Consider the following 13,650-nt stretch of genomic DNA (forward strand, 5'->3'; position numbering starts at 1 on the left):
CTCCACACCAGTCATGATTTTAAAGACCTCTATTCTCTTATGCCCACTTAATGGTCTCTTTTCCAAGATGAAAAGCCCCAGTCTTCTTAATCTCTCTTCATATGGAAGCTTTTCCATACTCCTAATCATTTTAGTTGCCCTTTTCTGCACCTTTTCCAATTCCAATATATATATTTTTGAGATGGGATGACAAAAACTGCACACAGTTCAAGATGTGAGCATACCAGGGATCTATAAAGAGGCAACATGATATTTTATGTCTTATCTCCACTTTTCCTAATGATTCCCAAAATTCTGTTAGCTTTGTTGTCTGCCGCTGCACATTGAATGGATGTTTTCAGAGAACTATGTACAATGACTCCAGGATCTCTTTCTTGAGTGGTAACAGCTAACTTAGACCCTCATTTTCTATGGAGAGTTGGGATTATGTTTTCCAATGTGAATTACTTTGCATTTATCAACATTTAATTTTATCTCCCATTTTATTGTCCAGTGACTCAGGTTTTTGAGATCCCTTTGTAACTCTTTGCTGTCTGCCTTGGATTTAACTATCTAGAGTAATTTTGTATCATCAATAAACTCTGCCACCTCACAGTTTACCCCTTTTTCAAGATCACTTATAAATATGTGGAACAGCACTGGTCCCAGTAGAGACCCCTGACCACTTATTCTTACCCTTTGTTTCCTATCTTTTAACCAATTACTGATGCAAAAGAGGACTTTTCCTCTTACCCCATGACTGCTTATTTTGCTTAAGAGCCTTTGGTGAGGGACCTTGTCAAAGGCTTTCTAAAAATCTCCGTATACTATATCCACTAGACCACGCTTGTCCACATGCTTGTTGACCCCCTAAAGGAATTCTAGTAGATTGGTGAGGCATAATTTCGCTTTACAAAAACCATGCTGAGTTTTCCTCAACAAATTGTATTCATCGAGGTGTCTGATAATTCTATTTTTTTTACTATAGTTTCAACCAATTTGCCTGGTACTGAAGTTAGGCTTACTGACCTATAATTGCCAGGATCGCCTCTGGAGCCTTTTTAAAAAATTGGCGTCACATTACCTATCCTCCAGTCATCTGGTACAGAAGCTGATTTAAATGATAGGTTACAAACCACAGTTAATAGTTCTGCAATTTCACATTTGAGTTCCTTCAGAACTCTTGGGTGGATACCATCTGGTCCTGTTTCATTTATCAATTTGTTCCAAAACCTCCTTCAGTGACACCTCAATCTGGGACGGTTCCTCAGATTTGTCATCTAAAAAGAATGGCTCAGATTTGGGAATCTCCCTCACATGCCATGAAGGCTCACAGCCATGAAGACCGATGTAAAGAGTGTATTTAGTTTCTCCACAACGGTCTTATCTTCCTTGAGTGCTCCCTTTAGCATCCCGATCATTCAGAGGCCCCACTGGTTATTTAGCAGGTTTCCTGCTTCTGATGTACTTACAAATTTTTTTGCTGTTACTTTTTGAGTCTTTGGCTAGCTGTTCTTCAAATTCTTTTTTGGCCTTCCTAATTATATTTTTAAACTTTGTTTGCCAGAATTTATGCTCCTTTCTATTTTCCTCAATAGGATTTAGCTTCCACTTTTTAAAGGATGCATTTTTACCTTTAACTACTTCTTTCACTTTCTTGTTTAGACACTTGTGGCACTTTTTTGATCCTCTTACTATGTCTTTTAATTTGGGGTATACATTTAGATTGTGCCTTTAAAAAGTCTCCATGCAGCTTGCAGTGATTTCACTTTTGGCACTGTACATTTTGATTTCTGTTTAACTAACCTCCTCATTTTTGTGTAGTTCCCCTTTCTGAAATTAAATGCTACCATGGTGGGCTGCTTTGGTGTGTTTCCTTCCCCTGAGCTGTTAAATTTTATTATCTTATGGCTGCTATTACCAAGCGTTTCAGCTATATTCACCTCTTGGATCAGATCCCGTGCTCCACTTAGGACTAAATCAAGAATTGCCTCTCCTCATGTGGGTTCCAGGACTAGCTGCTCCAAGAAGCAATCATTTAAGGTGTCAAGAAACTTTATCTCTGCATCCCATCCTGAAATGACATGCACCGAGTCAATATTAAGTTTTTTATTTTTATAGCCTCTCTAATCTCCCTGAGCATTTCACAGTCACTATAACCATCCTGGTCAGGTGGTCGGTAGTATATCCCTATTGCCATATTTTTATTATTTAAGCATAGAATTACTAACCATAGAGATTCTATGGCACAGTTTGAATAAGTTAAGATTTTTATTTCGTTTGACTATGCTCTCTTTCATGTATAGTGCCACTCCCCCACCAGTACGGCCTATTCTGTCCTTCTAATATATTTTGTACCCTATTATTACTGTGTCCCATTAAGACAAGGTACTCAAGTTCTCCCATCTTAGTATTTAGACTTCTAGCATTTGTATATAAGCACTCAATAAAATTGTCACTTTTTAGCTGCCTGCCATTATATAACGTAATTGAATGAGACTCTTTCATTTGACTGTTTCTTATCAGAGCCTATCAATATTTTATCCTCTTCCATCCTCTTCTCCTTACTAGGATATACAGACTCTCCATCAATAGATCCTTCCCTAAGGGATTTCTCTGTCCAAAGCACGTGCTCCTCTGCACCTGTTAGCTTTTCGCTAGCCGTTAGTTTAAAAACTGTTCTATGACATTTTTAATTTTACATGCTAGCAATCTGGTTCCGTTTTGGTTTAAGTGGAGTCCATTCTTCCTATATAGGTTCCGCCTTTCTCAAAAAGTTCCCCAGGTCGTAATAAATCTAAACCCCTCCTCCCCAACCCATCATCTCATCCACACATTGAGATCCTGAAGTTCTGGCTGTCTAACTGGTCCTGGGTGTGGAACTGGAAGCATTTCAGAAAATTCACCCCAACGAGGACTTGGACTTCAATCTCTTATATAGCAGCCTAAATTTGGCCTCCAGGACCTCTCTCCTATCCCTCCCTATGTCACTGGTTCCTACATGTACCACAACCACCAGCTCCTTCCCAGCACTACATATAAGTCTGTCTAGATGTCTCAAGAGACCTGAAACCTTCACACTGGCAGACAAGTCATCATGCGATTCTCCCGATCATCACAAACCCAGCTATCTATGTTTCTAATGACTGAATCCCCCATTACTGTCACTGTCTTTTTCTAATAACTGGAGTTCCTTCCCTCATAAAGGTATGCTCAGTTCAGGAGGGTACCATGACATCATCTGGAAGGAGAGTCCCAACTATGGGATCATTTCCCTCTGCTCCACTTTGATGTTTTCCTTCCCTGAGACTTCCATCCTCCTCAACAGTACAGAGGCTGTCAGACAGGGGAGTAGGACCATTCTACTGTGTCCTGGAAAATCTCATCTATGTACCTCTCTGTCTCCCTTAGCTCATCCAGTTCAGCCACCCTGATCTCCAAAGCCCGTATGAGGTCTCTGACGGCCAGCAGCTCCTTGCACCAAATGCACACACGACACCCACTCATAGGGCAGGTAATCATACATGTTGCACTCAGTGCAATAAGATGCAACCCCTGGGCCCCCCCGGTTGCTGTGCTTCTGCCTGCATTCTCTTTCTCCTGCAGTTGTTTTTTAATCGGGCAGGAAGGTTAATGTTTTTAATTAATAGTGTGTTAATTAAGTGTAACTACTGCCCCATTCTCCCACTCCCCCTCTAAACTCACTCATAAAACTCCCCCGTTAGCTGCTCCTAGTCACTAGCTCTTCTGGTCACTTAGGAGTGGGCTTTTTAATCCCTGGTTCTCTCTGAGTAGCCCCATCCCCTAGTTAAGGGGTTGATGGGTGCTAAAGGGCTTGAGGATCAAAGCCTTGTTAAGAAGCTTTCAGCCTTGCCTAGCAGGCTGCTAGGATCAAAACACAGTCCTCCACACAGATTACATGAGATACTTTAATCAAGCAGCAAGCACATCACAAACACACAGACTACAGACAACAAACTCACCCCAAGGGTCACAGTCACTCCTCCTTCACCTCTGCAAAACTCCCGTTAGCTGCCCCTGTTCGCTAGCTCCTCTGGTCGCTTGGAAGTGGGCTCCATTGTTTAAAATTATCTTTTTTCTGTTAGAGTTCTTCATTTGCATTCTACAAGGCTTCTTTCTCTTTTGATGGGTTATTTAGTTACAGGAGTATACACAATGTAAATGTTTGCTACTCCGTTAGAACAAGATACAGATAAATCAAACAATGCAAACAACATCTCATTAGTTTTCATGAAGTTTAAACATGAAATACATTTTTACACATTTAACAATCACTCTAATATATACTAATACACAAGTGAATTGGCCTGAGGCTTTGGCATGAGCTGGCACTTGGTCTGCCAGCATCACAATCCTTGCCTAGGTAGGAAGAGGAATGAGCAGCCATCAGCTGCTGGTGAGTCTCTGATAGAGAGACATAGCATTCTCTACAGTAGCAGTCTGCTTCGCCAATTCCAGAAATGGAGGTAACTGGGCTGAATACAACTTACCAAAGTTTTTGCAAGGAAAGATTAAGGATCACGTAAGGGAAATATGATCTTTATTGTTTTAACCCTTCCCTCTGAATGCTATATATCTTGGGTGGAAAAATAAAGAATGTTTTATTTTGAAGAAGCTGCTTTTGAGTCACTTTAATCAACTTCCTCGTCCCTCAAGTGAGGGGGCTTAGTTGTCAAGCAGTTGGGTCTGTTGTGCTAACATGGTTAAAAAAACAGAGGTTCTGCCGCCCACAGATCCAGTCCAATAGCAGTTGGTCCATAGGGTTCTACCCTTTGAGAGAGGTGAAAGAAGCTAAGCCTGTTACCTGATGGATGCACTCAACAGGGACTAAAAGGGGTCTAAAAGCACAGCTCGCTGTGACACCCCATGTCTGATAATACCCCAGAAACCTCATATTCGCCAATGTCATGTAGTTAGGATATGTTCTGTACAAAATATGCCTTATTCGATATTTTAAAAGTCTTGATCTGCTAAACATTAATATCCTGTTGGATTGTATGTGCTATCATTGTATAGGAAGTTATAAGATATCTCTGTAAATGCCACTAGAACATGTTTTGAGGTGAAAAACCACCTAAACTAGCTTTTCAGATACAACAATGGAGTAGCCAGACATGCTAATGGCCCATCAAAGAAAGATTCCATTACCAGGGATTGCTTACAGTGATGACATCACTGTAGGACACATGTTCGCAATGGGGATTGCTTGATCAATGGGAAGCAGCCACCACATCGCATGCAGCAAGCTGGACATAGCTATAAAAGGGAATGGGGCATGACATCATTTGAGTTCTCTCTTCCCCCCAACCAAACACCTGCAGGAGCATCTGGAAGACAAAGAATTTTGGACAGAGGGAAAGGTGCTCCCAGGCGCGGAAAGCAGACCCCCCTGTGAACTGAGGATTGAAAGCCCACATGTACCATCTTTCAGGGTGAGATAATTTTTAGATTCAAATCCTGTTAGCGTGTAGATCTTAGACTGCAATCTTATGTTTATTTCTTTGGTAACTTCTTTTAATCTCTTTACACTTGCCACTTATAATCACTAAAAATCTATCTTTTTGTAGTTAATAAATCTGTTTTTTGTTTTTCCTAAAACTGTGTTTTTGGTTGAAATGATTGGGAAATCTGCTGAAGTTACAAATGCTTGTGCATGTCCATTTTCCTCTGAGGATGTGGCGAACTGAATAATGAACTTACACTGGCCAGGTTTCTGACCAGTGCAAGATAGTATAATTCTGTGGTACAGTGCTGTAGAATTGGCTGGTGCCTTTCTATTGTTGGTTCATGAGTGGCTAGGCAAAGCACTCATATAACAGAGTTGGGTGTGTCACTGCCTGTAGATGCCTGTGTAAATGTAACTTGCTGACAGAGTGAGGCAACCCAGGCTGGGTATGGTGCTCCACATGCAGTTGGGCTAGATAACAGCACCTGGAGGGGTTTGTTGCTTGTCACTAATGAGGCATTGTGAGGGACAAACCAGGCTTCAGAGTTAAGACGGCACAGCGTTCCCACAGTTTATGGGTTGCACCCCAGGGGACCGTGTTACACTTGCTCTATAACTGACACCCATACTATTGCAAAATGTGTTGTTTCATCTAAAAGTTGGTGACATATTGTGCATAAGTGTATACATTTATTATAAATATATTCTAGATGCAGAACCATTACTACATTATTTTATACTTGAGCCAAGTTTTTTGGCATTCAGCCACAGGGGAAATAATCATAATGCCACAGGTTTCAAACAACCTTTTTTTCAATCTTGGTTGCCTTTGTATGAGATTTTTTAAATGGTTACTTCTCCTGAATGTGGCTATTTTATATGGTAGTAGTTTCATTTTAAAGAACAAGCATTTTGAAAGTGTGAGATACACTATACTCCACGTACACCCGAATAGTGTAACTGTGCATTGTCTAATACAAAGTATGTCATGTAAGGTGTTTTTGGAATGCTCATGACATACTGAACATTATTGTTATGGTGGCATGTTTCCTGCATGTCATGCATATGTACAAATATGAAACTCCTCTATGTCATATCCCCAAATTTCTCTCTCACATGGCTTGAATAGATGCAGACAAAACACAAAGCTGAGGTTCTACGCCTTGCAGAGGCATGCATACAGGAACAATGGACTGGCCTAAGCACCTTTGAGGACTTTGGCTCAAGTGGAAGAAATCATGCCCATTGCCGGACATGACTGATCACCTGACCCTAGGGGCAGAGGGCGAGGAAACTTTTTAAAAGAAAGAGGCATCTTTGTCTTAAGGCTCTCCCTTGGAATCCATCTTCTAAATAATTTAAAGGACTGACAACTACCCCCGGGCAGGGGGAGGTGCGGGAAGGTTGCAAGAGGCATTGCAACTAGCTGTGGGTTAGCTAATATCACAGACTGAAAACCTACTGAAATATTAATCTTAGTTTAGGATGCGAGTTACCTTTTTTGTTGATTGTGACCCAGTCCTTGACGCATTAATAATCTCTTGATTTATATTAATTTGATTTATATTCACTTAAAATCTTGCTGTAGTCAATAAACTTATTTGATTGTTTTATCTGAAACAGTGCATGTGGATTGAGTGTGTGTAAACACTTTGCCTGGAGTGACGGAGTGGGTGCCTATCAATTTCTTTGATACATTGACGGACAACCGTAAATGAGCTTGCAGGACAGTTCCCAGGGTTGCATCTGGGGCTGGGAATATTTGCTGGGAGTCCATCCCATGAGCAGCTGGCCAGAAGCTCTCCCTCACTGAGCCAGGGACTGACTACTCGCAAGAGGTTGGGCATGGGTCGACCCAGGAGTGGGTGGTTCACATGAAGTGGAGAAAGTCAGGTCCCAGGAGTGAGGAATTGGGGTGACAGTTACACACCAGTCCAGACTGCAAGGGGGGAAGAACGTCAAAGTGCTTTACAAACTTCCAGCAGTCTTTAATAAAGACCTCTGAGAAAATGTTCATCTCTGGTGACCATTGGGGGGGAAATGTTTCAGATACTTTGTGATTCTGCATCAATATTCTCTCTTCATTTTAAAGAGGAAGGTAGTTTCTACAGGCAAAGAAGTGCCCCTCCAAAATGAAAATGGTGCTAATTTTTGTAGAATAAATTGTTAGAACTGGTGAATTTGTCCAGGGTTTTACCGGCACTATTTTTGTTCAAGACTTGCTGCATTCAATGAATGAAATAGCTTAACTTTCTCCTTATGACATATGGTATATAAAAGTCAGCCATGAGTGCTCTCAATTTGCTCACCCTTGTAGCTGACATGATGGCAAGAAGGAAGGCAACCTTTATTGACAGGTGGGAAATGTGGCCAGTGGTTCAAAGGATGGGTTGGTAAGTAGTTAGAGCACAAGACTCAGATCCAATTGCAGTGTTTGTTTTATCACCAGTGGAAATGTCCTAATGAGACTTTTCAGGAATCTGACTGTTGTGGGGTAAATAAAAATAAAATACTCTTCAAGCAGAGGATGGGAAAACACTAATTGCAACTAGATGGACCCACATCTATTAAAATAGAATGCCGTGACATCTTGAGGATGAGAATGTAGTCTAAAATAGCAGGAGTACACGCTATTTCTGGGGATAACTGGTTCTGTTTCGTACAGGTAGACAAATGCCTCTGTTTAATTAGATAGCATATTGTGGTGGAATCTTTTCTGCTTTGATTGAGGACAGATCGAACGGTGTCTGAATATGAATGCACTAGGTTTCATGCCTCTCCTAATACCAAGTAGTAAGGATCCAGGTTGAGATGTTTCATCTCACCATTCTCCCAAATTAATAGATACATGCTGATGGGAGAACAGATTGATATTAACTAAAGGTCAGGAAACCAGAAATCAGAATGGTCTGAGCTATGTCATGATGAATCTTTTGAAGGACCTGTGGTAGCAGCGTGATTGGAGGAAAGATGTACCTCAAGTGTTCTGTCCAGGATAATAGAAGGGCATTGCCCCTGGAGTCCCAGCGCAGTGCTGCTCCATGGCAGTATAGACTGAAGGTCTTGTTCAACTGGGAAGCGAAAAGGTCCCAGGATGATGTTTCCCACTGGGGGAAGATTTTGTTCAGGATGGAACTGTGCATCTCTCACTCGTGGTCTTTGAGGAAGTGACCGCTGAGACTGTCCACTAGAGAGCTCTGCATGCCAAAAGTGTGATCTGGTTTCTGATGTACTGTACAAGTTCCACAAACTGACTGCCTCTATACAAAGAGGAAGTGATTTTGTCCCATCGTGTTTGCTTATATAAAAGACTGTTGTCATATTGTCTAACGTTATCAGACCCTATAAGTGGGAGAAAGGCATTGCAGGCTACTCAGATTGCCCTTAACTCTAGGAAATTGATAGGAGTCCATGTGCCTGGTGCAGTGTGACTGCAGTGTGGCTCCCCTGACTACGAGGATTGCATCTGTGATTATGGTTGCATCTGGTGGAGTGGAAAGAAAGGGACTCCTGCATGCACTTGTTCTGGGTTCATCCACCATGCAAGAGAAGCCATGACCTTGGCAGGAGTTATTACCTTGGTATTCATGTTGTCTCTGTAGAGTATTGGATTGAGGCCTGTAAGCAACAGAGGTGAAGTCTGGTGAGCAGTGATATGCAGGTATATAAGGCCATATGACCTAGCAGGGGAGAGGCAGACCTTGACTGTGGTTGGAGGTCAGAGGAAGACTTGTTTTATCATGCTGCTCATTGCCTGGAATCTGTTCAAAGGAAGGTACACCTTTACTGAGGTTGAGTCTAGGGCTGCTCCTATAAAATCTACATTTTTGTGGTAGTCAAAATAGTTTTTTTTTTCCCCCTGTTTACACAAATTCCCATGGATTCCAGAAGATGGAGGAAGGATATGTTGCTGACTGCACCTCTTGGTTGGATCCACCCAGTAGGAGCCAATCACCTAGGTATGTTAGGACAGTATCTCTCTTTATCTCATCTGGGCCACCCCTATTGGGAGAACCTTCATGACGACCCTGGATACTGTTGCCAGCCTAAACAGAAGTATGAGTAGTGATCTTGTCCAGGGGCGGAGAAGCCAGGGATATACCTGATGAGTCACCAGGACTTGCTCATGTGACTCTGGACTCCATTTTGGTTCCTGTGAAATTCGACAAGCAGCATGGCAAGGGCCAGAGGACATAAAAGGCAGGTGCTCAGGATCCATTTTGTCTTCAATCCTGTTCAGCCTTCAGCCACCTATCTACCTCTGGATCAACTCATCTATAACTGAAGCTATGAAACAATGGACTGAGACCCATCCAGGTACTGGATGTGCACCAGAGAGACTATACAAGCCTGCAAACTCCACAATTCTTCTAGAAACCTGATGTATATGGACTTTCAAATCATTTGTACGTATCTGATTGCTTTAATCCTTTAACATTTCTCTTATGGTTTGTTTCTTTCTTTTTATAATAAACCTTTAGTTTTAGTTCCTAAAGGATTGGCTGACAGCGTGGTATTTTGGTAAGATTCAAACTTATATTGATCTGGTACTGTGGCTGACCCTTTGGGATCAGGAGGAACCTTTTTGGTAAAGAGCATAGAGTTTTAAATAACTGGTCTCTTTACTGGACCTAGAGGCTGGTTGGGAGCCAGAGACTGAAATGCAGTAAAGGGGGCTGTGTGAGTTTTTATTTTGGCTTCTTGATAACTAGTGTGGGGAATCAGAAGCACTGTTTGTGGCTAGTTGGGAAGTCTGACTTCAGTGTCACCCAGAAGTGCTGGGAGAATCTGCTCTCCTTTCACAGCCTGCCCTGATCTTGGCATTTTCAGGTGGGCGATCCTAGGCACAGACGGGTCACATATAGATGGTAATGTTTTTACACACCCAACTGTGAAACATTTTATGACAGGTATACAAAACTTACATCCGGAGGTTCGTTCCCCTAAACCACCACAAAGGCCCAACAGGAAACCAATAAGATAAACCCTATGACCAAATTGGGACTTATGGATCTAACTGAAACAAAGGACCCCAGTCCCCTCAGTAATTTCAGTCCTGAATTCCAAAGACTTTAGCAAAGCCCTTCTAGCAACAGGAAATCAATACATATTTACTTGCTTTGTAGTCTGAATTCAGACACTGTCAGCAGCAATACCAGATACTCTGCTTCAGTTCTGCTATGTGTGTGGTGCAAGTATGTTTGTCTATGATCAGATACCAATATTTAACCTCATGTTACAGGCATGGCAGATACTTAGATGTTGTGGCCTATTAAAGGCATCACATTCCCCTTCATTTTCCTAAAGGCAACATCAAAAAAGGGTTTAGGCTCTTCATAAAAGTGCTTGTAAATAATTCCATCTGTTTCTCTATGCAGTAAGTATGATGCGACTTAACAGAAAAAAGATATTAAATTTGACAATACTCAGTAGCTGTATAATTATCTGTAAACTGCTGAATATTAGTCAAACAATTAGATAACAGACAAGGTCCAAATACTTTTTTTTTTTTTTTTTTAATTGCTAACTCACCTATGGAAACAATATAGAACCTGAGGAACCTTTAGCTTTCAAGTCAAATACAGGGTTGTTTTTTAAATAAGAATTGGATCATTTTCAAAGTTTCAATTGATTTACTAACAGAAAAACCAGAATATCTAACTTGGTAAAGGGGAAACTAGAATTGTAGTGTTAGTAGGATTGGTTAATATCTGGAAAGCACTGATCATAAAGGCATACGAAATAAGTAATATTAAGACAAAGTAGAGAGGAAAAACAACAAAAGAGGCATTAAGGCTAGACAAATGTCTGATTATTTTTGTTAGATATGTCATAATAAGGTAGTTTAAAGAATGATTAGACAATATTTATTATATAGTTTCTTACATTTTATATGTTTGGAAAAGTAAGATTTTAGTATCTTCTGTTTATTCAGCCCCAAATTCTAGATTTTCTTCTAGGGACGTCATTAAAAAACACATCCATCATATGAACAATAATATGGTGGATCCAGCCTTATAAAGTATAGGTTCTTCAATGAGTATTAACAACACATGGCATTGTAACTATATATTTAGTCAATTTATTTAAACCTTATAGATATAATCTAAATTTAAGTACATTCAAAGATCTTTTATAAATTCAGACACTCTTTAAAAGTTTGAGAACTCAGGCACATGCTTAAAAGTACCCTCCTATACTGAAAAGTGACTACATAAAAATGGTTCTCTTATTACTCCAAGGATTTGCACCCTACATATATTCACAGTCATACCTTTCTTTAGTGAAAAGACTTTTACTACTTTCTACTTCCGCTAGCCAATGCAGAATTAATTCAATAATGCTAATGCTATTGGATGCTAATATTTTTATTCTAATATTTTTACTGCATATATACTAACAATAATAGCATCGATAACTAAATTTTATTTGCATTTTTATTTCAGTTTGGATTTGGATATAGTGAAACTGAGGACAGAATTCAAACTTGCATAGATGAAAATATAGGACAAAATATGGTCTGCAGAATTTTTATCATCAGTCAGATACAAAAGGCAGAAAGAAAACTGGTGGATTTACAGAACTCAGATTGAGTTTGTAGGAGAGTCAGTAAGAAAACCCTTCATTTAACTTGTAATTGGAACCAATTTGAAATGCAATCATTGAAACAAACATGGAATCCCAACATCCTCATTTTTACAAAGTCCCTTTGTAGAGACATTCACTTTAATTTCCAATCTATACAAATGTTTCTCTAGAAATAAAGTGGAACCATAATTGGCTGATCTTTCTACACTACCTTCATTCTCCTTAATACTCCAGAACAACCTAGCATCATTTCTGTTATGAAAATAAAACTGTCTGGTAAATGACAGTGGTGACTTCCAGCACTGCTAAAATTATGAACAAAAATTCAATGTAGTTGCTTTACATACATTTTGTATGAAGCTAAAATATGAAATATGATTCCTTCCCCCTCCCCAAAATTTGAATACAGTATTGAGCTAAGACAGTGCATGATTACTGGTTCATTAAAATATGCTTCATTAGAATTATGTGGACAGTATTTATTTTTCAAAACATGTTAATATATCTTTTACATTTTATGCTTGATCTGGTGTGTGCGCAACATAGAATGCCAACTCGTTCAATTACAAGTCCTTCAGACAGATGAAATTTTCCATACATATCAAGAATACAGTTTGCAACTACCTTAAACATATGGAAGTTACAGAAAGAATATATCATTTCCCAAGCCTACAGGTCTGAAGAAAACCTGCAAAAGGTTAAAATTACAAATACTCTGAATGACCTATTATAATGTAAACCTTAGTATGGAAGGTTTCATTGACTTCACTTAGATTGAATGCTTTCCCTGACAGGCACAAACTAGAACAGCAAAGATTCTACTCACAGCATTAACTTCGTTCCCAATAAAATCTTGGTGCAAGCTTTTCATCCTTCTTCCCCCCTCCCCCTTTTTTTAAATGAAATTAGAACATAGCAAATAGAATGCAAAACGTTCCATTTCAAAAGTCATAAGTGGCCTACCTTTAAACCAACAAAAGCACAAAAATTTCAGACCCAAGACTGAAATTCTATCCTTAATCTACCCACTTGTGCTCAGGAATTTTATCACACACTTTTCTAAGACCCCTATAATACATAGTCACAATAAGGTGAAGTAAAGCTGGGCAGTAACCTTATCTCTTACTTTCTGGCCACTATCACAATCTGTATCTCTAATACACTTTTTAAAAAAGACTAATGATCAATTTTGTACAAAGTATGCTTTGTGAGGTATCATTTGAAAACTCTTAATTTGCTGATTATTGTCCTGGTAAAATGTATGCGACAACACTGTATGTAAATTTATAAGGTTCTATTGTATGACATTGCTGAGACATGTTCCTGGTTTAGAAAAGCAGCACAAACCAGTTCCTCAAAGACAAAAGACAAACTGTGGCCCCAGACAGGTGTCAACAAAATCAAATTAATTATCACCAGGTAAGTGGCTGTTCTTTGGCAGGAAAAAAAGGATGGGAGCGAGAAATCTACATTTTGGCAAAGAAACAGCTAGAGGTTAACATCCCCCCAGGCCTTCTGTCTCCTGAACCTCATTTGGCGATGAGTGTCAAAGTCGCATTTTACCTTTTATTTCTTTGTAACCAATTCGGACTTCTATGCCTCATTACTTATAATCA

General features: G+C 39.8%; 1 protein-coding gene across 9 annotated transcripts in view; it reads right to left on the minus strand.

Moving 5' to 3' along the window:
* The window catches only part of PARD3B (par-3 family cell polarity regulator beta), a 656,325-nt gene that overhangs the window by 412,069 nt on the left and 230,606 nt on the right, over window positions 1-13,650 (minus strand). The gene's annotated exons all lie outside the window — the stretch shown is intronic.

Source organism: Emydura macquarii, unplaced genomic scaffold (genome assembly GCF_026122565.2).
Source record: "Emydura macquarii macquarii isolate MOO-44397 ecotype Brisbane River unplaced genomic scaffold, CSIRO-AGI_Emac_v2 contig_1253, whole genome shotgun sequence".
In the NCBI taxonomy this organism is placed as follows: domain Eukaryota; kingdom Metazoa; phylum Chordata; order Testudines; family Chelidae; genus Emydura; species Emydura macquarii.